We start from the raw sequence: 23,330 nt of genomic DNA, 5'->3' as shown, positions 1-23,330 counted from the left end.
TATTTGGCTTATAAATGATTTCTTTAGTTTTGTGCCAGCCCCCGCATATTTTAATGTATCTGTGGCTTTGGTGTCTGTCTTATCAACAAATTCAGCACATTTGAAGAATTTCCTTTCATTATGCATTTTTTGTTTTAATACTTGGAACTCATTTCAAGTTCTGAGTCGGCCCAGGCAACCCTGGGAGACAGTGGGAGGTCATTATACTCTGGTAACCCTCACTTTTGAGTTAAGCGCCTAACTTATTTCCTACTCACTGTTTCTCCTACAGCTCTTCAGGCAAGCTGAATTGAACTCCTGTTGCTTTTTCCCTTTTTCTTTCAGCTCAGTTTGCAGGGGAAAACCCAGTGGTAGCTTTGGAAGCTGCTTTCGAGTTTGAAGTCACCCGGGAATCCATGCACGCATTTTGTGTTGGCCAATATTTGGAGGTGAGGCTGTATGCCTTGAGTGATGCAGAGGATGGCAGGGGACACCCTCTGTGTGTTTGTGATAGGAATATTTGGATCTAGAAGTACTGATATCTGGGTCTTTTGGGGGGCATTAGGGATAATATAAAGATCCTTTAGAAGTTTTGTCATAAATGAATTTACATTTATTCGTGTTAGGATCTGTGATGTACTGGTCTTGAAAGATTGTTTTTTAAATGATCAATTTGTGAGAAATATAGACAGTGTTCCACAAGAAAAGAGGCTAAACTTTGGTCTTATGTAGAAATTTGGAATGGCTTATTATCTTGAGGTATGTATTTTTTGGGAAGAACTATGTAGAAGTGTAATTCTTTGCAATAGAAATATGTCCTTCCTATGTATTCACGAACACATAGAATTTATATACTGGGATTAGCTTTCCAGCTATCCACAAGTAATAAAATGTATTAAATGCCATTAGGGCAGGGCTTAAAGCATTTTATGAAGGGGAGAATTAACTTTGCTGTAAATATCTTCTGTGACTGGAAAAGTTGAACTCTTGCTTTTTTCAGAGTTTGATTTTTGTTAGAATAAATTTCATTTCCTCTACCTGTGTGGTCACAGTCCACTAATACTTGTCATCGAATACTTGTCATAGTTTTGTTGCCCAGTGGGTTCTTTATGCATGTAACAATTCATTATACTTTCTGAAGCATGGTGTACAGTCACTTTGGAAACTGATTCCTAAGGAATATTCTAGCCAAATCATGTATCTGTGCTTTAGTTTTTCTACGTGTACGGTTGCTGCCAGCTTTATAGGGCATGTGGGTTTATGTGGTATCTGCTGTTACTTGGGAACAGCAGCATCAACTCATTACAGGATGGAGGGGCAGAACACCCAGGGCACCCCTGGGCTCACATGGTGATACAGCTGCAGGACAGAGCTGTCCTTTTGGTTTTATGTTTTTAATTAATTCTGTTTCCTCAGATTGATGATGAAGTTTATTTTTCCAGCCTGACCAAGAAGTTGTCACCATACCAGATCTGGGAAGTCTCTCTTCACCTCTGATAGACACAGAGAGGAATCTGGGCCTGCTTCTCAGATTACACACTTCCTATTTAGCAATGAGCACACCGCTGTCTCCTGTCGAGATTGAATGTGCCAGTAAGAAAATCTTTGCTTTTTGCTGATTAGCAGATTATTTTTTTTGAACTGTAAGTGCCATTAAGAGTGGGAGAGGGCCAGGCACAGTGGTTCATGCCTGTAATCCCAGCACTTTGGGAGGTTGAGGCATGTGGATTGCTTGAGGTCAAGAGTTTGAGACCAGCCTGGGCAACATGGCAAAACCCCGTCTCTACAGAAAACACAAAAATTAGCCAGGCATGGTGGCATGTACTTGTAGTCCCAGATACTCAGGAGCCTGAGGTAGGAGGATCGCTTGAGCCTGGGAGGTTGAGGTTGCAGTGAGTCATGATCATACCACTGCACTCCAGCCTGGGTGACAGAGCAAGACTCTCTCTTTAAAAAAGTAGGAGATGGCCAGGCGGTGGCTCATGCCTGTAATCCCAGCACTTTGGGAGGCTGAGGCGGGTGGATCACCTGAGGTCAGGAGTTCGAGACCAGCCTGGCCAATGTGGTGAAACCCCATGTCTACTAAAAATGCAAAAATTAGCTGGGCGTGGTGACGGGTGCTTGTAATCCCGGTTACTCGGGAGGCTGAGGTAGGAGAATTGCTTGAACCCAGGAGACAGAGGTTGCAGTGAGCCAAGATCGCACCACTGTGCTCCAGTCTGGGTGACAAGAGCGAGACTCCGTCTCAAAAAAAAAGAGGAGGATTCAACACAGTTGATGATGATACAAAAGATAATAATAAGGATAGTGAGACTCAATCAGGTAGAAACAGCTGTGAGTGGCTGTCATTTGCCCTCATGGTCTGTTGCTGCAGAGGAAGCTAAAAAGTGTGCAGGAGTGTCTACCCGTCTACCCTGTGGTGGTCTCACGTATTGCAGCCTCTGCCTGAAAGGCCCAGCATGGCTTTTGTCTCCCTGCATGCCCAGAAATTGCACAGAATGTGGATCAGCTGTTCTCTCAGGGAACAGCGTTCTATTTGAGGACTGCGTTTTTACCAGACCAGGCTCAAGTCAGTTATATTTCAGGATGGCAGCCTTTGTAACCACCTAAAATAATAAGCTTCTTCCTGTCTCCTAAGATGGGTTTACATTTTCCTTCATGTAGTCGTGCATTTCCCATCTATCTGTCCGTCCGTGTGAGCAGCTTCTGTTGAGCAGTTGCCTGGTGCCGTTACCATGCGAGGTGTTCAGGATGCAGTGATGGATAGGACACGCCTCTGCTTTCTGGTGCCGTTACCATGCGAGGTGTTCAGGATGCAGTGATGGATAGGACACACCTCTGCTTTCAGCTGCTGCTTGTTGATGAGCCAGCATTCTAAGCAGGTCACGTTACAAGGTGGTGAATGGTGAAATGGAGACGTTCATACGTGGTTCTGGGAGAAGAAAGGCTTCATTCACACTGGCAGCAGTCCTGAAATTGCGTGAGGGAGCACTCTGGGCAGAAAACACAGGAGTGTCAAGGGCAATGCTCAGAGGAGCAGGGCTTTCCTGCTGCTTGTGAGAGTGGGTGTGGGAGAGGCTTGCAGGAAAGGAGGATCTTGGTGTCCACACAGCCCCCCGTTGGGTGGACCTTTGTGCAGTGCTGGGTGCTGGACTGCCTGTGGTGCCCTCTGAGGTGTCTGCTTCCCTCCCTCCTCCTCAAGGCTCATTGCTTGCCAGAAGATGGGCTTTGTTTAAATTGACAAGGAGGGCAGGGCTGGCGAGCTCCAGAGCAGAGGGTGCCATGAGCCCTGGCAGGTGGGTCCGAGCCACAGGAGGATCAGAGGCTTATCTTGGAGCAGTAAGGAGGGGCTGTCCTGTGCTTAAAGAAAGGGGGCCAGAGAGAGTTGGCATTGGATTAGTGTTTCAGAAGAACGAATGTGGTGGGTTGGGGAATGCTCCTGAGTGCTCTAAAATCTAAATGTCCAGTAAAAGAACACTAAGTGCATCCCCGCTTTGATTGCTTGGATTTGGAGCAGTATTTGATAACACAGATAGTTAATAGAGATCTGTAGTGGTGCACATCCTAATTTTGTGTGTATGTGCCGCTCCCTCAAGTGACCATAAGCAGTTGTAATTAACATTTGCACTGGCTGATCCCATGCCTTGCACCATGCACAGGTCTCCTTTCCAGTCCATCGGCCCTCCCGTCTCCAAGGATCTATCCTTCATTAAAGATTGTGTGTTTGTTAAATATTTTCTCCTTTTCATTCCTTTATAAGTGCTCTAGGAATACATAGCCTACCCTGAGGATGTAATTCTTTGTAGAAACCCTTCAGATGTGCTGTTCCCTGCCTGGATACTCAGCGTCTGGGTCTTATTCCTCATCTTAGCTCAGTTGTTGCTTCCACAAGTCCCTTACTGACCCTCAGAATAGCGGTGGTCTGTCTTCCAGTCTCCCTGGTATCCCCATAGTCATCCGTTGCACAGTTTTGGACTTGAAATCCTGTGATTAGTTGTGTCATCGGTGCCCTTTGCTGCCTTCCTTGTTAGAATGTGCAACTCAGTCTTCACACAGTATCTGTGGAACCAGGCAACTGCAGGCAGAGCACAGGTATCCAGAGAATGTTGGACTGGAACTACAAACCTGAGTTCTGATGCCGTGCCTGAGGTGTGTGGAATCACCAGAAAGTGTATTCACGTAGATAGAGGAATTACAAGTCAACCTGTGTAAACATGTTAGGTGGAGCTCTTTCATATGAATGATGCTGAATTTTACCTTCTAAATTGAGTGTTCAGTTGAGCATCTTTTTTTTTTTTTTAGTATTTATTTTGAGTTGTGCACTTGTGTTTCTCTTTCATGTTTGCGTGTGCATTTTCTGGAATGGCTTCAGTCATCCATCTTCTCTGGAGGCTGCAGACCAGCCAGATCCACTACAGCTACAACGAGGAGAAAGATGAGGACCACTGTGGCTCCCAGTGGGCACACCTGCCAGCAAATCGCGACTGCTCCCACAGACGGGCCCTGGGGGACCATTCTCAGGTATTTCTGCAAGCCATTGCAGACAATAACATTCAGGATCACAACGTGAAGGTGAGCTAGGCCTGCCCCCACTGCCACCTCAGTGCTCTGTTTATCTGAGGACTTTGACATAGGAATACTTATGTGCTCTTTGGTTAACATAGCACAGACTTTGTTTCATGTATTATTTGGAGGGTTTTGAGGTGAGAACCTGATTGTGTTAACATGCTAGCAAGGCTTCAGAAGCATTACTGATTGCAAGTGCATCAGAAGCTGTGGCATGTTTAAGATTTGTGAAGACTCACTGGCCGGCCCTGAAGTTACCTCCAGCTGTTTCTGTTGCAGGACTTTTTGTGTCAAATAGAAAGGTACTGTAGGCAGTGCCATTTGACCACACCGATCATGTCTCCCCCCGAGCACCCCGTGGAAGAGGTCGGTCGCTTGCTGTTATGTTGCTTCTTAAAACATGAAGATTTAGGTAAGGAGCTCAATATCTGTGTACTTTAGCTAGACTGCAGATTCCTCGACTAACATGTGGTACATATTCATTCCTTCCCTGTCCTTCTTTTAAATGTCATTTTGCAGGTCATGTGGCACTATCTTTAGTTCATGCAGGTGCACTTGATATTGAGCAAATAAAGCACAGAACATTGCCTAAGTCAGTGGTGGATGTTTGTAGAGTTGTCTACCAAGCAAAATGTTTGCTCATTAAGATGATATATTTTAATTCTTTTTATTCTGTGCTTTGCAGACAGTTGCAGAAATATTTGTTGTTAAAGTTGTCTCTTCCTGGTTAGCTTTGCAGACTCATCAAGAACAGGGCCGTTCTTACAAGGAGGTCTGCACTCCTGTCATCGAACGTTTGAGATTCCTCTTTAATGAATTGAGACCTGCTGTTTGTAATGACCTCTCTATAATCTCTGAGTTTAAATTGTTAAGTTCTTTGCCCCATTGGAGGAGGATAGCTCAGAAGATAATTCGGGAACGGAGGAAAAAGAGAAATAAGAATGTAAAAGGACAGAAGATACTATTAAAGCATGTGCTTCACCCTGCCTCGCTGGACCTGTGATTTCAGAGTGAAGTTTCTCTACTGTTGATTCCATGTGACATTTCTACCTGCTGCCATCATTTTTATGTATAGTTATGATTAAATACGGAAATCTCGCTTATTTTTTCAACCGATCAGACAATGAGGCAGTTTAGGAATTGAGTGTGGTATGATTTGATTACTAGTAAATTGATGTTGAAAACGTAAATAATCTTTGCTAAATTGATGGGAACAAGGATGTATTTTTATTTTATTAGTTATCCTGGTAATGAGATATAATGGGAACATTTAAACTTATTGCCATACTTCTAAAGAAATGTTTTTTGTTTGGAAATACTGAGTATTCTGATACATGGAGAATTATAAAGGGAAGCTGAAAGAGTTACTGACATTTTCCTGGAAGTAGCTGTGTAAGAGTACAGAAAAGTCTTTTTGCATTAAATCCAAATTTGAATAAAAATGCTTAGAAATTATAAAATAGTTTAGAATTTAGTCACTTGTGATTATAAATAAACTACAGAAATTTCTGATTATATCCTTTTTTTTTTCTTTGAGACGGGGTCTTGCTCTGTCGCCAGGCTGGAGTGCAGTGGTACAATCTCAGCTCACTGCAACCTCCGCCTCCCAGGTTCAAACGATTCCCCTGCCTCAGCCTTCCAAGTAGCTGGGATTACAGGCATGCACCACCATGCCTGACTAATTTTTGTATTTTAGTAGAGACGGAGTTTCACCATGTTGGCCAGGATGATCTTGATCTCCTGACCTTGTTATCTGCCTGCCTCGGCCTCCCAAAGTGCTGGGATTACAGGCATGAGCCACCCCGCCTGGCCTCTGATCATGTTCTTATGACTTATACTGATTTACTCACAAACCTGCTTATTGAACAGTATTAATTACTCAGTTTCTGATGGGCATTTTGAACAATAAGCTTATGAAAGACTAGAGCGTTTTAGAAGCCATCCTAATTTGATTGTTCCTGAACAAACCCTACACCATAACAGCCTGTCGGAATCCGATGGGTGCTCTGGATCAGGAAGTCACAGCAGTCACACTGCTGCAATTCCTTTAACCCAGGCATGCAGGAACTCAGCCCGGGCCCAGGAGACAGGCCTACCTCAGCATGAGGGAGAGAGACTCCACCATTTGCCATTTCATATCCGTGGGTTCTGAGCCCACACTGTCACTTTTAGAGTTTCTTGTGGGTTTATAGATTTATTGTGTGTTGTTTCAAGCTGGTTTTCTTTTTTTTTTGGAAATTAAGTAACTTAAAAAGATTAAGTGATTAATATTCCTGTTGCTGTGTCAGGGATCGCCAAGCCTTCTCTCAGGCTTGATGATTCACCAAAAGGACTCAGAAGAGCTGTTATACTCACAGCTGTGTTTTTTTTTTTTTTTTAACCGCAAAAAGGATACAGATTAAAATTAGCAAAGGGAAGGGTGCATGGAGGGAAGTCCAGAGGAAACTAGGCACAAGCTTTGGTGTCTCTCCCTAGTGGCGTCACGTGGATGTGCTTAGCTCTCCTAGCAACAGTGGGTCACATCATGTGTGCAGAATTGTTAACCAGGCCAGCGCACCTGAACCTCGAGTCTAGAGATTTTGTTGGGGGCCAGTCACATATGCAGGCAGTGCCCATGTGACTGACCTCAACTACTTACACTCCAGTGCCCCAGTGCAAAAACAAGTGGTCCCTCGCAAGTCACATCATTAGCATAAATTGCCTGGCCAGACCACTGCCACAAGGTCCTGGGTGTCAGGTATACCAAAAAACTTATCAGGCAGGATGTTCCAAGGCCTCAGAGCTCAGCTCCTAGAAGAAGAAGGACCCATCCTGAAGGGACAGACCTTCCTTGGGAATTTGCAGTGTTTGAGCAACCCCGGCCTGCTATGTTAGCTCTTTACTGCCCAGGTGTATTATCATGTTGCTTATTTTTTATATTATATGCTGAGGAGATTTAGACCAAAAATTTTAAAAGAGATAAAATATAGGGAGGAAATTCCACATATCACAATGAATTCAATTAATTCAGTTACACACTAACAGAACCACTGAACTGGACCATGGTGGACAAGCCAGGAACTGTGGGCCAAATTCCACCTCTTGCTTGCTTTGTGTTGCCCGTGGACTAAGACCTTTTTTTTTTTTTTGCAGTTTGAAATTGTTTTTTAAAAATTAAAAGAAGTATATTATTTTTGACACATGAAAATTACATGAAGCTAAAATTGTAGCACCATAAAGTTTTACGGGAGCACAGCCACACCTGTTGCTTTATCTGCGGTTACTTTTTGTGCTACAGCAGCAGAGTTGAGTATTTCCAACAGACTGTGTGGCCTGAAAGACTCAAATGTTGACTCTCTGGCACTTGAGGAAGAGCTTGCTGGCTGCTGGGCTTCCCCTGCTTTGGGGCTTCTCCCCTTGTCGCACTCTCACTTTGTCATTTTGTTCTGCCATGGTGATAATTTCACTCTTGTTGTTTGAGCATTGCAATTTATAATGTTGTTCAGATGTTTATTTGAATGAAATATTTGTCTTTCATGTAAATCTAAGTATTTCCTAATTCAAAATTAATATTTAAGTGTATGATTTTTTATAGTGAATGATGTTTTAAAACACAGTTCCTAAGAAGCCAGAATCTATGGCTGATGAAGAAAAAATTGGAAACGAAGAGAGTGATTTAGAAGAAGCCTGCATTTTGCCTCATAGTCCAATAAATGTGGACAAGAGACCCATTGCAATTAAATCACCCAAGGTGCAGTGTTTTCTGTGATTCTGAGGTTAGCTGAATAGAATCATACCATGTAGCAAAGGAATCCACAGTCTTCTACCTCTGTACCTGAGCATCCGGAGGGAGGGACGGGCGGTTGTTAGAAATACGGCCCCAGTGATGCTTCATGAACTTGACTTATGATGTCCTGGCCAGAGCTGTAGCTGGAGAAGGGTTTCCTTTTATTTTTGGTACTAGATTGTATCATTAATTATTCACCATTCATTCCTTAAATATATTCTTTGTTCCAGAAACAGTGCTGGGCCCTGTGGCTATTAATATGAACCACAACTTAACTTCGTATGCCAAGCTAGCCTGTTCCAACATATATTAGTATAGAGATAAGTTCACTTATATTTATAGCATAGTTTTAAAACCATGTATTAATTACTAAATTTAACATATTTTAACCAATTTAAACCTATGAGCATTATTTATATTTTACTTGAATAACTTTTAGAGCACAGTTTAATATTAAATAGGGTAGACTAATGATGAAAATTGTTTTCCTTTGTTAGGACAAATGGCAGCCACTGTTGAGTACTGTTACAGGGGTTCACAAATACAAGTGGTTGAAGCAGAATGTTCAGGATCTTTATCCGCAGCCTCCACTCCTCAGTACAATTGCTGAATTTGTCCTTAAAGAAGAGCCAGTGGATGTGGAAAAAATGAGATAGTGCCTACTAAAACAGATAACATTTGATGAGAAATGCTTCTCTGCAGTGGGTAATATACATAACACTTAACTGTATATGCATTGATATTTTGCAGTTGGAGAGAGCAGAGGTTCGCCTGGAAGGGATAGATACAATTTTGAAATTGTATCTGGCGAGCCAGAATTTCTTACTTCCATCTGTGCAGTAAGCGATGTTTTGTGGATGGCAAAGACTTATTCCTGAAGGAATCGATATAGGGTAAAACGTTAGCATATTTTTTTCTTAACTAAGGAAGCTATGGCAACAGAATGTTGTTCTGTAACAGTTAGAAGTCTGGCAGTGTCCCGAGTCAAATTCTTTATCTTTATTTGAAAGGGAACCTCTTACTGATTGTTTAAAGGATGTTGGTTTGATCCCACCTTTTAATCGGATGCTGCTGGAAGTCACCTTTGGCAAGCTGTATGCTTGGACTGTTCAGAACATTCGAAATGTTCTGATGGATGCCAGTGCCAAATTTAAAGAGCTTGGTGAGTCAACAATTGCATCAATGTTATTTTATAGTTTGCCTTTAATTATGTGTTGTGGAAACTTGCAAATGCCAATTTTTGCTTTTGAGAAGACTTTAATAAGTTTGTACTTTGTACTTGTATAATCTATGCTGCTGTCAGCTTTCTCAGATTTTAAACAAAACTTTAAAATTTAGCAGGAGATACAATGTTGAAGTACTCTAGTATAACATTTTTACATTTTGACATTTATATGTGTATCACCACATATCCTAAGTGTCTGTGTCCTATATTAATATTTATTTCCTGGATAGTCTGAGCATCTACAGAGAGTTGATTGGATTGGTTTTGTGGAGGAAAAGTGAGACATAACTTTTATATTTGAAATGGAAGGAACGGAATAGGGCACCAGTGTATTCAGAGAGCAACATGCTAAGTCCTGTAGACAGATGGAACGACCTGTGCATAGAATACAGGGGGTAGGCCCATCGTGCAGCATGACAGAGCTGCCCACTCTGTGGAAACCACTGAAAAATAGTCAGATGTTTAGAGTAATTGCCCGTGCTTTCTGTGTTACTTTTATTCTTGTATCCATGCACAAGAAATGTCAGTGGGTGTCAATGCTTATTAGTCAGATGTTTAAAGTAATAGCCCGTGCTTTCTGCATTATGTTTATTCTTGTATCCATCACAAGAAATGTAAGTGGGTGTCAATGCTTATTAGGTATCCAGCCAGTTCCCCTGCAGACCATCACCAGTGAGAACCCATTGGGACCGAGCCTGGGGAGCATCCCGCAAGCCCGCTTCCTCCTGATGATGCTCAGCATGCTCACCCTGCAGCACAGCGCAAACAACCTCGACCTCCTGCTCAATTCTGGCACGCTGGCCCTCACTCAGACGGCACTGCGCCTGATTGGTAGGTCTGCACCGGCTTGAGAGCCTTTGGGAAAACGTCAAGATTTTGCTTTGATTTCTTTTTTTTTTTTAAAGCTTTTTGTAAATTATGGTAAGACACAAATAGCAGAAAGTGTAGCATTTTAACGTCGCAATTCAGCGGTATTAAATACATTCACAATTTTCTAGAGTCATCACCACTGTCTGGTTGTAGAACTTTTTCATCACTATAAATGCACCCCATTTAGCCATCAGTCCTGACTCCCCTGCTTTCCAGCCCCTGGTAGTCACAAATCTGCTTTCTCTGTCTATGGATTTGCATATCCTGGACATTTCATATAAATGGAATCATACCATTTGTGGCCTTTGTGTCTGGGTTATTTCATTTGGTATATATCAGTACTTTATTTTTATGGCTGAAAAAGATTTCCATTGTATGAATATATAACATTTTGTTTATTCATTTATCTGTTGATGGACATTTGGGTTGGTTTTGCCTTTTGACTTTTGTGAATAGTGCTGCTAGCAACATTTATATACAAATACTTGTTTGAACACTTGTTTCTAGTTCTTTTGATTATACACCTAGGACTGGAATTACAGGGTCATATGGTACAACTATGTGTAACTTACTAAGAAACTACCAAACTTTTCCACAGTGCCATATCATTTTTACATTCCCACCACCAGGGGGCAGGATTCCAGGGTCCCAGTTTCTCTACTTCCCTGCCAACACTATTTTTTGTGGTTTTCTTTTTTTTTTTTTTTTTTGGAGTAAGGCCATCCTAGTGGGTGTGAAGTGCTATCTCACTGTGATTTTGATTAGCATTTCACTAATGATGAATGACATTGAGCTTCTTTACATGTTTGTGCTTGTTGGCCATTTGTATATCTTCTTCGGAGAAGTGTCTATTCAAGTCCCTTTCTCTTTATTTTTTATTTTATTTTTTTGAGATGGAATCTCACTCTGTCACTCAGGCTGGAGCGCAGTGGCACAATCTCGGCTCACTGCAACCTCCGCCTCCCGGGTTCAAGTGCTTCTCGTGCCTCAGCCACCCGAGTAGCTGGGATTACAGTCACACACCACCACACCTGGCTAATTTTTGTATTTTTAGTAGAGATGGGGCTTCGCCATGTTGGCCAGGCTGGTCTGGAACTCATGACCTCAGGTGATCTGCCTGCCTTGGCCTCCCAAAGTGCTGGGATAACAGGCGTGAGCCACTGCGCCCAGCCCCTTTCTCCTTTTTAAATAGGGTTATTTGTCGTCATCTTGTTGTTGTACCGGTAAATGCACTATGTAAGTGTACCAAACATTTAAAGAAGAATTAACACCAGTCCTCAGACTCTTTAAAAATTTTGTGTATACTACACCTTCACAGATCTGTAGACCTTTATCAGATATATCATTTGTGGGTATTTTCTCCTGTTCTCTGGATTGTATTTCCTTTCATAGAGAAGTTTTTTATTTTGATGAAGTTCAGTTTATCTGTTTCTCTTTTGTCGTCTATGCTTTTGATATCATATCCAAAAAGCCATTTCCAAATACAAGACTGATGAAGATTATCCTCATCTCATGTTTTCTTCCGTAAGTTTTATAGTTTTAGCTCTTATATTTAGATCTTTGGTCCATTTTTAGGTAATTTCTTTTACACAGTGTGTGGTAAGAGTCCAGCCTTTTCCTTTTGATTATCTGATTGTTTCAATACCACTTGTTGAGGACTATTCTTTCCCTGAAGTTCTCGGTACCCTTGGCAAAGATCAGTTGGCTGTAGATATTTAGGTTTATTTCTGGACTCTCAATTACATTATTACATTCTATATGTTGATAATTATGCAGGTACCACACTGTTTTGAACATTGTAGTTTTGTACTGTTTTAAAATTGAGAAGTGTGTCTTCTTTCTCAAGATTATTTTGGCTGCTTTGGTTCCGTTGAATTTTCATATGAACTTCAAGGCTGGCTTTTCCATATCTGCAAAAAAGACCATTGTGATTTTTGCTAGGGATTGAATCTGTAGATTGTTCTGGGGAATAGTGCCATCTTAACAATGTTAACATCCATTCTCTGAATGTGGAATGTCTTTCCATTTATTTCCATCCTCTTTAATTTCTTTCAGCAACATTTTATTGTTTTACAGTTATCAGGGTAATAATGGCCTCATAGAATGAACTAGGTAGTGTTTCCATATATTCTATTTTTAGAAGAGTTTGAGGATTGGTGTCAATTCTGCTTTAAATGTTTGGTAGAGTTAACCAGCTAAGCTTTTCTTTGTTGAAAGATTTTTTTTTTTTTTTGAGGCGGAGTATCACTCTGTTGCCCAGGCTGGACTGCAGTGGCACGATCTTGGCTCACTACAAGCTCCGCCTCCCAGGTTCACGCCATTCTCCTGCCTCAGCCTCCTGAGTAGCTGGGACTACAGGCGCCTGCCACCACGCCTGGCTAATTTTTTGTATTTTTAGTAGAGACAGGGTTTCACCATGTTGGCCAGGATGGTCTCGATCTCCTGACCTCGTGATCCACCCGCCTTGGCCTCCCAAAGTGCTGGGATTACAGGCATGAGCCACCGCGCCCGGCCTGAAAGATTTTTAATTACCGATTCAATCTCTTTACTTGTTATGGGTCTATTCAGATTTTCTATTTCTTCTTGAGTCAGGTTGGGTAATTTATGTTTCTAGGAATGTGTCCATTTTATCTAAGCTATTTTATTTGTTGGCATACAGTTGTTCACAGTGTTCTTTTATAATCTTTTTAATTTTTATGTTGCTAGTACTGTCTCCACTTACATTTCTGATGTTAGTTATTTGCATCTTTTCTCTTTTTTTCTTTTTTTTTTTTTTTTTGAGACGGAGTCTCACTCTGTTGCCAGGCCGGAGTGCAGTGGCACAGTCTCGGCTTACTGCAACCTCCGCCTCCCAGGTTCAAGTGATTCTCCTGCCTCAACCTCCCGAGTAGCTGGAACTACAGGCGCCCGCCACCATGCCCAGCTAATTTTTTTGTATTTTTAGTGGAGATAGGGTTTCACCATGTTGACCAGGATGGTCTCGATCTCTTGACCTCGTGATCCGCCCACCTCAGCTTCCCAAAGTGCTGGGATTACAGGCGTGAGCCACCTTGCCTGGCCTCTTTTTTTCTTAATTTGCCAAAAGTTTATCAGATTTTTTGTTCTTGCCAGAAACCGAACTTTTGGTTTTGTAGATTATTTTTCTATTCCCTATTTAATTTATGGCTGCTCTAATCTCTATCGTTTCCTTCTTTCTGCTTTGTATTTTTTTGTTTTTGTTTTTGTCTTTGTTTTGAGACAGGGTCTTACTTTGTCCCTCAGGCCGAAGTACAGTGGCACAGTCATGGCTCACTGCAGCCTCAACATCCTTGGCTCAAGTTATCCACCTGCCTCAACCTCCCAAAGTGCTGGGATTACAGGTGTGAGGCACCACACCTGGCCTAACTTTGGTTTTTATTGTGTTCTTATTTTTTTAGTTCTTCCAGATGTAGAGTTATTGATTTGAGATCCTCTTCTGTGAATGCAGACTTTTATAGTATAATTGCCCGTCTTAGCCCTGCTTTTGGCGCAGCACAGAAGTTTTGGTATGTTGTGTTTTCATTCATCTCATAGTATTTTCTAATCTCCCTTGTGATTTCTTCTTTGACCCACTGATTGTTTACCGTGTGTTGTTTAATTTTCATATACTTGTGAATTTTCCACTTTTCCTTTTTTTATTAATTTCTCATCATTTCATTTTGGTTGGAGAAGGTAATTTGTATGATTTTAGTCTGTTTAAATTTGAGACTTTGTGGCCTAACATATGGTCTGGTCAGTCTAAGAGAGTGTTCTGTGGTATACTTGAGAATAATGTTTATTCTGCTCTTTTTGGTGAAATGTTCTGTATATGTCTATTAGATGTGATTGGTTTATGGTGGTGTTCTTTGGCTAAAACTGAGATGCTGCAGGGCCAGTTGTCAAAGTCACAGTGAAAAAGCAAGGTTTTCCCAAGCTCTTTTAATCACATCAGTCTTAGAGTTCACATTAATACATTCAAAAATACGTATCAGGCCAGGCTGTAATCCTAGCACTTTGGGAGGCTGAGGCGGGTGGATTGCTTGAGCTCAGGAGTTTGAGACCAACTTGGGCAACATAGCGAAACCCTGTCTCTATAAAAAATATGAAAATTAGCTGGGCATAGTGGTGTGTGCCTGTGGTCACAGCTACCTGGGAGGCTGAGGTGGGAGGATTGCTTGAGCCAGGGAAGCAGAGGTTGCAGTGAGCGGAGATCAAGCCACTGCACTCCAGCCTGGGCTCCAGCCTGGGCTACAGAGTGAAATCCTGTCTTGGGGGCGGGGGGAATCTTTCTGTATGTCTGTCTGTCAGTCTGTCTGTCTCTCTCTCTCTCTCTCTCTATATATATATGTATATAATTATTTTTAAATTTATATATTATATTTATATGTTGTATTATGTTAAATATATATTTTAATATGTGTATTACAGCTGAAAAGAATCATCTAGTAAGAGTTATATCTGATTTCTTGAGGCCTCATTAGCAACCAAAAGTTGCATTTAAAAATTACAGAAGCATATCCCCATCGAGAAATGGCCTTTTTGTGTTGTCTGCTTTTTCCCCAGAGGTTCCAATAAGTAAAAATCACAGCACAAATCATTAAGTATGGGGACTTGTTCTGTTGATAGTATTCATGTGTTTAAATTTCATCTGGCCCACTGGCTGCAAAAAGCAAGGAAGTTGTGTCTCATGAATATCCGTCTATATTTGCAGCTTGCCCTGATCAGGGTATCCTTCTTATCATTTAAGAAATTATAAGCATATAATATTTTATACCAGCTTAATGTGTACATCCACATGTAACAGCCACAAAACATAAAGCTATGTAAAATAAAAAATTTCCCCCAGTTTTGGTTGCAAATTTATTCAAGCCCTTAGCAATAAATTCAGTCTTTACAGAGTTAACAGTATAGCTGCCCAGGGGATCCTGGGAGATCCACCTGGAATGCAACTCCTGTCCCTTCCTTGGGGCCCCTTCCTGGGAGCCCTAAAGTAGCGGCTAGGCTAAAGGAAAGGCTGTTTCCCCCGCTAGTTTATCTAAAGTTTTGCTCCAGCCCTGGGAATTGAATATCCTTTTTTGCTCTCTTGGAAGAGAGAGAAACACAAACTTTTTACATTTTTTGGTTCACCCAAGCCCACCTTTGGGACCGTTTGGATCTTTTTCCCTCCCACCTGGAGGAGAAAACTAAAATCAAGGGAGTTACCAGAACCGCACTCCTACCCGCTCTCAGTTTAGCAAGTGAGAAAAGGGGGGTTAAAAATCTAGCCTACTCTCCTAGGGTTAGCTCTCCTATTTTCAAATCCATTGGTAAGTTTTACTTCTCTCAGGTGACAGCAGCTCAGCTTCTGTTTCATGCTATGGATGACTCTGTAGCCACCCAGGGCACCAATTGTCAGGGGTCTCCAGGTTTGATGGTTGGCCAGGAGGACTCACAAGACTCAGCATGTAGTTGTACTCAGGGTTATAGTTTATTACAGTGAAGGGACACAGAGCAAAATCATGAAAAAGGACGTGTGTAAAGTCCAGAGGAAAGCAGGTACAAGCTTCCACAGGATCCACACAGGACGAGCATAACTGCCCCGGCACCGAGCCATGTCAAGTGCTGTCTGCCGGGAAGCTGGGTAGAGACTCCAGGCCAGGGTTTCCATCAGGGCTGACCACATGGGCACCCCCTGCCTGGTGCATACCAAGTTCCAGAACAAGGAAAGCAGGTTTCAGCACAGACCACGTTGTTTGTACAGTCAATTCAGGCACAGTGAACCACAACTACCACCTAGGGAATTGGGGAGCCCTCCTGAAATCCAGACTCCAGCCGAGGGCTAGCCTGCAGCAATCCTGTCTGAGGTTGTATCTCGGGCCAGCTGTTAGCTGTCTTCTGCACAGAACCATGATTAAAGTTTGTCAGTTTCCCACTGTTAGATATTTAGGTAGTTATCTTTGTTTTTCTATTAATAAAAAATGTGATGAGTATCTTTCTAACTCAGTTATTTTGCTTTTTACGGGGGAGTAATTCCTAGAAGTAGAGAAAGTAGCTTTACTGAGCATTTTAATATCTTTTATATCTTCCTAGGATATTTATGTATTTTGTCCTTCCGTTTATCTTCTTTTTATCATATATCAGTAAAATATTCATAGTATTATATTGATAAACATATAGTATGGATTCTTCAAAATTATGATCTTCATTAGTATTTTTTAAATGTTTTGTGTGTATTAAAGGGACATTGTAGCTACTTGTTGGCTCAGCTATTGTTTTTGATGCTCTGTCAGGCCCCAGTTGTGACAATGTTGAGGAAGATATGAATGCTTCTGCTCAAGGTGCTTCTGCCACAGTTTTGGAAGCAACAAGGAAGGAAACGGCTCCTGTGCATCTCCCTGTTTCAGGGCCAGAACTGGCTGCCACGATGAAGATTGGAACGAGGGTCATGAGAGGTGTGGACTGGAAACGGGGCGATCAGGTACTCAGAGATTTGATGTGAACACATTAGCCACACATTAGTTATCTTCTGCACAGGTCTGTATGATATTGGTGGGTGGAAATTGGAATAATCCAGGATGTGTCAGTTGATAGATGACACAGGTGTTGGTTCCCGAGCTGCTGAAGGGAGTGAACACAAATAGGGAATCATAAGTAGGGCATCTGAGCAGAATCAAGTCTGGAAAGAGAGGCAGCTCTTTTCAGGAAACTCACTGGCATGAGGCTCAGTTTGATGGGTCACTGGAACAAGAGTGAGAATGAGCAAGAGAGTAAATCTCATTCTGAAAGTTGGTGTAGTGAAGGCTCTGAGGCAGGAAGCCCAGATTCTGCCCCTGTGAGCTGATGGCCACGTGCTGCGAAGCGCCCTGAACCCAGTAGTTAGGGATATGCTTCATGGGCCTGTGGCCATGTCTCCATTTTCCCTCATTGCAGGTCTCTTCTAAATCGCTGCCAGGTGCCCCCAGGTGGAAGTCACTTACCACAGCCCTAGCTAAGTTAGGGCAGTGTTCACCTTCCCATGGTCTGTCTAGCTTTTCTCAGCCACGCTGGTAAGCCCCGGCTTTGTCACAGTCATCTTAGAAATAGCAGTGTCTGGAGACAGCAGCATCCATCCTAGAAACAGCTTTCTCCTACAGAAGTGAGAGACAGAGCTTCCCCCTGGGGCCCGGAGGAAACTGAAGAAAAGGGAATGTGCAGGTGCTGGTACTTGTTTCAGGTTTCTGCTCTTGCAATGCTGGTGAGGGATTGAGGGGTCAGGACTTGCTGCAAAGCCCTGTCTGTGCATTAACTCAGAGGATCCTCATTGAGATGAGATTTCCCCTACTTCCTTGGTAAAGCAGCATGAGCACGTTATTTTATGCCATTTAATTTAAAATGATACAAGCACACATTTTGTAGGAGGGGTGAAATCTGTGTCTGGGGACAGCCCCTGACAGACAGGGTGGCATATGGCGACATCTGTGTGGCAGGTCTGGTGGGAGCCATGGAAGGACCAGGGCAGAGCACGCACCCTCCTAACTGAGGTCTGGTGGGAGCCATGGAAGGACAAGGGCAGGGCACGCACCCTCCTAACTGAGGTCTGGTGGGAGCCATGGAAGGACCAGGGCAGGGCACACACCCTCCTAACTGAGGTCTGGTGGGAGCCATGGAAGGACCAGGGCAGGGCACGCACCCTCCTAACTGAGGTCTGGTGGGAGCCATGGAAGGACCAGGGCAGGGCACGCACCCGCCTAACTGAGGTCTGCTGGGAGCCGTGGAAGGACCAGGGCAAGGCACGCACCCTCCTAACTGATCTCTACTTTGGCTTTGTCAGGATGGGCCTCCTCCAGGCCTAGGCCGAGTGATTGGTGAGCTGGGAGAGGACGGGTGGATAAGAGTCCAGTGGGGCACGGGCAGCACCAACTCCTACAGGATGGGGAAAGAAGGAAAATACAACCTCAAGCTGGCAGAGCTGCCGGCCGCTGCACAGCCCTCAGCAGAGGATTCGGACACAGAGGACGACTCTGGTGGGTGACTCAGGAAGGCCTTTAGTCCAAGGCAGCTCACAAACTGTCCAGGTGCTGGCTGCCACCACTGCCATGTGGGCCTTAGAATGGGATGTCAGGATGCACCTGCAGCTGGCACTCTGTCCTCGGAACCTGCAATTTAAATAAGCTCCCAGGCACCTCCGATGCAGGTGCATGGAGTGGCTGTGGGATCCGGCGATCTGTCTGGAACTGACTTTCTGCATTTTCCTCTCACGTGTGCACCTGCCCCTCTTTGAGAATGTGGTGGCCAGGCCAGGGCAGCTGCACCACCAGTGAGTCTCATGTGGTTGGTGCTGAGCCTGCATCTGAGCGAGTGAGCCGAGGCCTGGTGGAATTGCCCTGCGGTCTCGGTCCATTGCCTCCTCCTCCAGTGAGAGCCCCCGCCTGAGCACACCCAACCTGCCACCTGCCTTTACCTTTCCTCTGCGGTCCCTGACTCTGAACTCTTCAAGTAATGTGGAGTTAGTCAGCACTTTATTGCTTCTAGGGAAGCAGAGGTGAGAATTTAGGGGTGGACCAAGAAAGCTAGATCCTATCTGTGGAGATCCAGGTTGTGGGAGGAGGTTTCATGACATTTCTTAGCTGTTCCTAAAAGACATGCGAAGCTTCACATGGCTGGGCTTGGTAAGACCATCCAAGAGGCTGGGGCTGCCAATATAATTTGTTATTTTGATTATTTTTTTTTAGAAGCTGAACAAACTGAAAGGAACATTCACCCCACTACAATGATGTTTACCAGCACTATTAACTTACTGCAGACTCTTTGTCTGCCTGCCAGAGTTCATGCTGAGATCATGCAGAGCGAAGCCACCAAGACTTTATGCGGACTGCTGCAAATATTAGTGGAAAGCGGAACGACGGACAAGACACACATGGAATGAGAGATTGAGGGCCCAGGGAGTCAGCGCTGGGGGCTGCACACTTGTCGTGTCCGGGTGCGCATGTGGGTGGGTATGGATGTGTGTGGATTCATTTCCTGTGGCTGCTGTAACAAAGTACTACAAACTTGGGGGCTTACGCAGTAGAAATTCTCATGATTCTGGTGGTTGGAAGACTGAGATCAAGGGTGGTTCCTTCTGGGGCTGTGAGGGAGAAGCTGCTTCAGGGCTCTGCCCCAGCTTCTGGAGTTTGCTGGCCTCTTTAGCGTTCCTCGGCTTGTAGAGGGGTCACCCTGATCTCTGCCATCATCTTCACATGGCATTCTCCCTGTGTGTGAGTCACCTCCAAATCTCCCCTTTTCATAAGGACATCATTCAACCTCATCAAACTGATTACATCTGCAGCGGCCCTATTTCCAAACAAGGTCACCTGCCGAGGTATGGTAGGGGTTAGGGCTTCAACATACGAATTTTGCAATTCTGAATTCAACCCATAACACTGGCTTCAAACAACAAATTTGTTCTCTCAGAGTTCTGGAGACCAGAAGTCCCAAATCCAGGTGCGGGCAGGGCCATGCTCCCTCCACAGGCTCTAGGGGAAGGTCCTTCCTTACCTTATCCAGCTTCTGGGAGCTCCAGGCTTCCCTGGTGTGGGGACCCATTGTGCCAGTCTCTGCCTGCGTCTTCACATGGCCCCTGCCCCTGTGTTCTGCATGTCTTTTTCTGTCTCTGAAAGGACTCTTTCATTGAGCTTCTTTGACTCTAATCCAACATGATGTCACCTAAATTCTTACCTACAGAGACCTCATTAAATAAGATCATATTCTGAGTTCTGAATGTATGTGAAGTTGGGGGACAGGCACAGTTTAATCCATAAAGTGTTTGTGTGTGTGGAGAATAAGTATGAGAAATGTGAGCTGAGGGAGTGGGGTGAGTGTGCATGCGACTGAGAGTGAGCACATGTGAGTGTGGGTGGGTATGTGGGTGTGCTCCAGTGTGTGTGAGAACATGCGTGTATTAGTGGTGTGCTGGAGCATCCGCACATATTGGTGAGAGTGTGTTAGCGGTCGATGGGCAAGTGGCTGAGCGTTTGTGTTGCAAGTGTGACAGTGTGTTTGTAGCATGTGGTTGTGTGGGTGTATGTATGCATGCATTTATGTGAGTGGTGTGTATGTCCGTGACAGCATGTGAGTGGGCAGGTGACTACAGTCAGGTGAAGTGGGAGTGAAAGCGTCAGTGCATTGAGCCAGTGTGTGTGTGAGGGTGAGCACGAGGGAGGCATGAGTGTGAGTGTGAGGGGATTACTGGGTGTGCCAATGAGATGAAGTGTAAGTCAGTGAGGCTTGAGTGTGAGGAAGTATGGGTGGCAGCACAAGTGTAAGTGTGCGATTGTGAGCATTTGTGTAAATGTGCATGAGTGCCTTGTATCAGTGTGAGCACGAGTGACGTTATTGTGAAGGCGTGTGAGCGAATGTGAGCATTTTGCTTGTGTCAGTGGGAGGTAACAGTAGGTGTGAGTGTAAAGTGAGAAAGTGGGTGTAGGTGTGAGTGTAAAGTGAGAAAGTGGGTAAAGGTGTGAGTGGGTGAGGAATCGGTTGTGACTAGTGTTGAGTGTGAGTGCATATGTTTTTTTATGCATTGGGAGGGGTAAATGTATGTGAGAGTGCATAGGAGTGTGTGTCAGATTGCATCTTAGGTTGTGTGTGCATACGTGTGACTGGGATTGTGTGTGTGTTAGTGATTGTGACAGTGGTGTGAGTGCACCTGTGTGAGGGTGGGTGTGTGAGTGCCCATGAGTGTGTCTGAATAACTTAGTATGGGTGTGAGTGTGAGGATGCATGTGAGGGTGTGAGAATGTGTGTGTGTGAGCGCATGTGAGTGTGCTGAAGGAAGGCAGGTGTCCTCAAAAGCTTGGATAGCTGAGGGCGGGGGAGGAGGGCGGGGGAGGAGGGCGGGGGGGAGGTGGGAGGCGGGAGGCGAAAGCAGGTCCTGTGGGGCTGTGGGCGGGGTCCCTTAGGGGGGCCCAGCCTCCAAGCCTCAGCCTCCATTCAGGGAGTAGTGGAGTCCTGGAGCCAGGCGGAGCAGAGGTGGGCCCACTGGTGCCAGAATCCAATGGTGTAAACCTAGTGAAAAACTCAATTTTGTTAATGCAGATGTATTAAACTTAGATTGGAAACTGTCTCTACTAAAAATGCAAAAAAAGTATTTAAGTGGTGCAGATTAAATACAAGCAAGATTGTGGAGATATTTACAACACGAAATTAAAAATATAGTAGATACACTGTTGCAAATTACTGCTATTTGAATTATAGATCATTTTCTTATTGCCTAGAAACAATACATAGCTAAAATTCCCTAACTACTTTTACTACACATACTTAGAAGGTTTTAAAAATACCTGTAGTCTCAGCTATTCGGCAGGGCAAGGCAGGAGAATCACTTGAAGGAGTTTTAGACCAGCCCGGGCAACATAGTGAGGGCAGGGCCCATCTCTAAAAAAAAAAAAAAGAAAGAAAAGAAAAAAATGCAGAGATGTTTCTTGAACTACCTTAAAAGCCTTCTTGCACTTCTCACTTTGAATTAGTTTGAATTAATGTACAAACTGCAATATATTTTAAAGGAGCTTATTGTAGAAAATAAAATAAGTTGATAAAAAAATAAGGATTTATCTTTAGGGATTTGTCTTTAGGGACTTGTTACCAAGCATGTCTATTTTCCCTCCCGCAGCTTCTCCAAACAGGCTGGTGTACAGGGAGCAACACCGGAGCTGGTGCATGCTGGGGTTTTTGCGGAGCATCGCTCTCACGCCGCAGGTGTGCGGCGCCCTCAGCTCCCCGCAGTGGATCACGCTGCTCATGAAGGTCATGGAAGGGCACGCACCCTTCACCGCCGCCTCGCTGCAGAGGCAGGTAATGTGCTGCCAGGCAAAACCAGTTCCCTGAGAGAGGCATCCATGTACTGAAGTTCCCTGCCCTTAGAGTCAGGGGCCTTTATTCAGTAAGGAGTGCAGAAAGGGTCTAGAAGTAACAGTGTAGATTTTCTGGAGGCAAGGGGCAGTGGTCCTTGATAATTGGTAAGTTGCTAACCTTTAGTTTACCTGCTTTTAAGTGGTAAATCCTGCAACTACTCGATCATCTGCTTCACAGAATTTGTAGCATAATTGTCTTAAGAATTAAACTAAAAATAATTCTTTTTTAATTAAACACATGCATCTGTAATGTTGCTTTTTTCTAAAGTCCCTGACAATCCTAATCACTAATCAACTTGAGTGTAATTACCTGGCTGTAAAATAACGATTCTCAAAATTTTCACATGATTATTTGCATTATGAGAACAGAAAATAAAGAGAGGCTGGGCGCAGTGGCTCATGCCTGTAATCCCAGCATTTTGGGAGGCCGAGGCAGGTGGATCACGAGGTCAGGAGTTTGAGACCAGCCTGGCCAACATAGTGAAATCCTGTCTCTACTAAAAATCCAAGGAAAATGAGCCGGGCTTGGTGGTGGGTGCCTGTAATCCCAGCTACTCAGAAAGCTAAGGCAAGGAGAATCGCTTGAACCTGGGAGGTGGAGGTTGTAGTGAGCCGAGACCGTGCCACTGCACTCCAGCCCGGGCGACAGTGCGAGACTCTGTCTCAAAAAAAAAAAGAAAAAAAGAAAAAAAATAACAATCTGTAGTTTCTTAATCAGATTTTTAATGCTTGTCGGTTTAAATTTTCTCTTATCAGATCTTAGCTGTGCATTTGTTGCAAGCAGTCCTTCCGTCATGGGACAAGACCGAAAGGGTGAGGGACATGAAATGCCTGGTGGAGAAGCTGTTTGGCTTCTTGGGGAGCTTGCTCACTACCTGCTCCTCTGACGTGCCGTTACTCAGAGGTGGGTGGCCGTCTCTCTTCCCTGTGCCCTGGTGAAGAGTGGCACAGTGCCGTCACTCAGAGGTGGGTGGCCGTCTCCCTTCCCCATGCCCTGGTGAAGAGCGGCACAGTGCCATCACTCAGAGGTGGGTGGCTGTCTCCCTTCCCTGTGCCCTGGTGAATTGCGGCACAGTGC

The 23,330-nt window shown here is 44.1% G+C and overlaps 1 pseudogene; it reads left to right on the top strand.

Moving 5' to 3' along the window:
* The window catches only part of LOC129527353 (putative HERC2-like protein 3), a 36,788-nt pseudogene that overhangs the window by 1,360 nt on the left and 12,098 nt on the right, over positions 1 to 23,330 (top strand).

Source organism: Gorilla gorilla, chromosome 18, assembly GCF_029281585.2.
Source record: "Gorilla gorilla gorilla isolate KB3781 chromosome 18, NHGRI_mGorGor1-v2.1_pri, whole genome shotgun sequence".
Taxonomy (NCBI): domain Eukaryota; kingdom Metazoa; phylum Chordata; class Mammalia; order Primates; family Hominidae; genus Gorilla; species Gorilla gorilla.
The sequence above is the reverse complement of the archived record's forward strand: the minus strand, read 5'-3'. Positions and strand labels throughout refer to the sequence as shown.